The sequence below is a fragment of the Parasteatoda tepidariorum genome, chromosome 2, assembly GCF_043381705.1.
Source record: "Parasteatoda tepidariorum isolate YZ-2023 chromosome 2, CAS_Ptep_4.0, whole genome shotgun sequence".
Classification (NCBI taxonomy): domain Eukaryota; kingdom Metazoa; phylum Arthropoda; class Arachnida; order Araneae; family Theridiidae; genus Parasteatoda; species Parasteatoda tepidariorum.
The window spans coordinates 85,698,989-85,703,004 of NC_092205.1; the positions used below are offsets into that span (position 1 = coordinate 85,698,989).

At 28.9% G+C, this 4,016-nt stretch overlaps 1 protein-coding gene across 1 annotated transcript in view; it reads right to left on the reverse strand.

The window, feature by feature from the left end:
• Positions 1–3,793, reverse strand: part of LOC122270487 (uncharacterized) — a 9,362-nt gene extending 5,569 nt beyond the window's left edge. Inside the window, exon 1 of the mRNA XM_071176991.1 lies at positions 3,603–3,793. The gene's annotated coding sequence lies outside the window, so the exon portion shown is untranslated. The remainder of the gene's footprint in view (positions 1–3,602) is intronic.
• Between the last annotated feature and the right edge of the window lie 223 nt (positions 3,794–4,016).

Sequence of the window (4,016 nt, forward strand, 5' to 3'; positions counted from 1 at the left end):
TGTACACGGTCTGCCTTGAAACTGTCGTACTGGTAGCTGAAGAGAGCTGACGAGACAGGTCTGATGCTGTGCTCCGTCTGTTTCTTTTGGCAGTAACTGCCAAATACCGGTCTTCATTCGGCGTTGTAACTCGGGGGCGACCTGTGCTGTAACGTCTACTCACATTACCATCATCTTGGAATCGTTGCCAAAGCCTGGAGATGACACTCTGGGTGATTCCAAGTTCCTCGGATACTTCCAGCTGGGTACGTCCACATTCCAGTCGTCCGATGATTCTGCCACGTAAAAAATCATCCAAATGCTTCCTTTGTGCCCTAACTATGCAGTTATTGCACTGAAAGGCTTTTAAAGCACTTGTGAACAATTTTACTTCTTTGCCACCATTCCTTATATACCCCTCTCTTACACTCTCGTCATTGTGACGTACTACCAGCGTCATCTAGTGGTTTCCTGTAATTTGCATATTCTTCTTCAGGATGTGTTTGATAATTCTACAGGTGAAATTTTAATTTCAGAGTTTGATTTCCGTGTGATTCTGAATTATCCTTAATTTATGGACATCAGTGTATATCAGCACATCAATATCAGCTCATCAATTTTCAAATATTGTTCTTACTTTCAAGGATTCATTTGATTGCAAATGTATTTTTTTAGTTGGAAGGCGAGAAAATTTACGATGATTTCAGGAAATAAATATTATGAAAAAAACTACATCTCGCCTTTACAGAAAAAATTATTTTTATTACTTAACTGTGAAGTCTTTTTATAATAAAAAGTACAAAGTAAATTTTTGTATTGTATTTTTTACTTCTCTCGACAAATTAATAAAAATATCTTAATTATCAAATTTATTGCCCATGCATAAGACAAACTAATGTCTCAAAAACATATACTTTTTTGAGTCATTTATAGTCGTTAAAATTTTAAGTTTTATCAAGATATGAAACCAGATATTATGCGAATATGAAGTATTACTATATGCAAAAGGAAATGGAAATTTTACATAGAAAAAATTGAAGCAATACATATGTTTTATGACTGAGTCTCCAATTTAAAAAAAATCTTGAAACAGTTTAAATACCTCCTATCTGGAATGCCATACTCGATAGAATCCTTGTCATGGACTTTATCCATGCTGTACAGTTTTGCAATCATTTCCTCAGTAAAATAACTGGAATACACCTTTTCCTCACTATCACTAAAAAGAAAATGAATAATGAAATTTAACGTTGTGTTTTTGCTACATAATTTTGTTATTGAAAATTATGTGTTTTGTAACTGTTTTTAGATTTTCAAACACAACCAATTGTTTCCTGACTTCAATCATGCTTAGTGGCAAATTAGATCTTTCTGATTTAATATGTTTTGGTTCTATCCCATATAAGGGCATCGCTCCTAAGTTTTGCAGTTTTGTTATTAATTTCATCTTTTGAGGTAACACAGAGATGGTCTTTTAATTTCAAAATTCCGAATGATTTACACCAGTCACTTGCATGTTCCATAATAATCGAATAATTATTATGCGCCATTTTAGATAAATTTATCATGAATTTTTCTCAACATTGAGTCATTTATAAAAACAAAATTTATACGAACTAAAAATATTACGGAAAAGTCAATTTCTTCCAATTTTAATCTTTAAAACAATTTTTTTTAATAATACGAATAATATTCAAGATAAGTTACAACTAAGTTAGCTATACAAATAGTTTTGCCAAAAACATTACCACGTAATTAAATGATATACAAATTAATTTACCTTTTTATTTCAACCACCACATCTTCGTTATTCATATTATCTCCATCAAATTTATAATCCATCTCATTCTTAAACTCCAATATCATTCTCTCTCTAAAAAAAAAAAAACAATTCTCATAGATTTTTTTAAGCACTAGTTATAAATTAAGTTACGGAATCTAACACAAAAACGCGGTTTCTTAGTAAGAAACATTCCTTTCATTCAATGCATTTGGATTTTCGACTTTCAAAAAAGTGAGAACAGGTAAGTAAAAATAAGGTTCGCATTGTTTAGTAATGAGAGCTGTCCAAAATTTCAACACTTTTGTTGCGTTTTACTTTTTCTTGATTTCAAGTTTTAAAATAATTTTGGGAACATTATTAAAAATAATAACTATTTAATATACCTTTCATCAAACTCATCTTCCTCTTCCTCAGACATAAACTCTGCCTCTATCTCAATCATATCCTCATCACTTTCGATGCTAAAGATATAAAAGAAAACAATTCTTTTAATTCGAAAGGTAAAAATAACTTCTTTTTTGTTGAAAATTTTTTTTGAAACTAATATTTATGTTGTATGCAAGTTTAGTTGAAAATTTTCAGTTACGGACTTCGTGACAACAGTTTATAACTTCATTTAAGCAACAAGAAATTTGCTTGCTAAGAATTATGATGTTTTCTAATTATGTTTAAAACGATGATTTCACTTTTAACGAATTTATCACAGGCATCGGTATTTTCCATATTCTTTAGATAGCAGAGCTTTCAGTAAAACTTAGAGCAATATTCATGCTGTGCATGATATATGTTGTGCATTATATATGCAAAATGTATCTAAAAGTAATATTTATGCATATTTTTAACAATAAAATAGTTGTCCTAAAATATCTATCAAAAAATACTATCCTTCATTTATTTTTTTTTATTTTTCTAAAATTAAAATTTTTCCTTTATTTGAAAAATGGACCAAAAATTCATCTGGGTCTATTAAAAAGTCGCGTTATATTTTGATATTTTTGACTCAAATTTTTAAACAGGCATGTTTCCGAAATGAAATAAAAAATTTATTTTGTGTGTACGAAGGGAACAGAATAAATTAATGGTAACATTTTTCATTGAATTATATCTCCAACTTTTAGTTGCTAAATCACGTGATATCGCGATATTCTTCCCTACAGTTTGTGTCAATAAAACAGGTAGCAAGATCATGCAATTACTTTTATAGAAAATATGGTGTTTTCTCATAACAATGGCACATTGTTTGTTAAAATGAAAAATTGTAAAATTAAAAAACTGAAATGGTTGCCAAAATAAGTTAATTAAAATTTGATTTTATCTTTATAGATTATCCCTCCTCAATTTCAAAGTACAAAGTTCGGCTGGAAATGAGCGTGATAAAACGGAAAATTCTTAATTTTTTTTTCATATTGTTAAGAGGTTCATCTTCCTCTCGCCTTGGTCCCTAACCCCAAATGCATGCTTTGCAATCATCTTAGTTTTTCGTCCAAACGGTGAATTTTTCTTTAAATATTACGCTAATGTAAAAGACCCTTTGTTATTACACTGAAACAAACTATTATTTTGTAACAAGCTCATTTCATTTTTTTGCATATTTCCCTCAGAATAAAGTTTCTTAATTCAATTAAGTTTAATCAGCAATGTAAATTAAAACTCAAAATTACTTTTTTTTAAAATTTATTATTTTTATTTCTAGTTTCGTTTTGTTTTTACATTCTGTCTACATTTATATATTTTGAAACTTAGATTAGCTACGAATGCATCCTTTTCCGAAATAACGAAAAAAAAATTATAATAAAAGTTGAAAAGTTAAAATATGATATATTAGAGAATCGCTACTTACTCGACATCGACATCGTTCTCATCCACTTCACTTTCCTCATCATAAGCTAAAATATTTATTGAAATAAAAACTGAATAAATCTTATTTATAAATAAATTAAATCTCTCATTTAAGAAAGTATATTTCTCTAAAATTTTAAAGATACATTAATGTCATTGTAAAATAAAGTTTTAATATATTGCAGCACTAACTTTCGTCTTCGGCTATCTATATTTAAACTAGTTTAAGTAAATGCGGAATTTTCAAAGCATATTAATGAAGTTCTATCACCAACAAGTGAAATTGTTTAGCCTTCATTGTAACAAATGCCACTGACATCATTTTTTTAAAGTTGCACACAAGTTGTTTAAAAAATATTTCCATATAAACGAATCTTACAACACTTATTTGCGTGTTGGTGAATCATATCTTTGC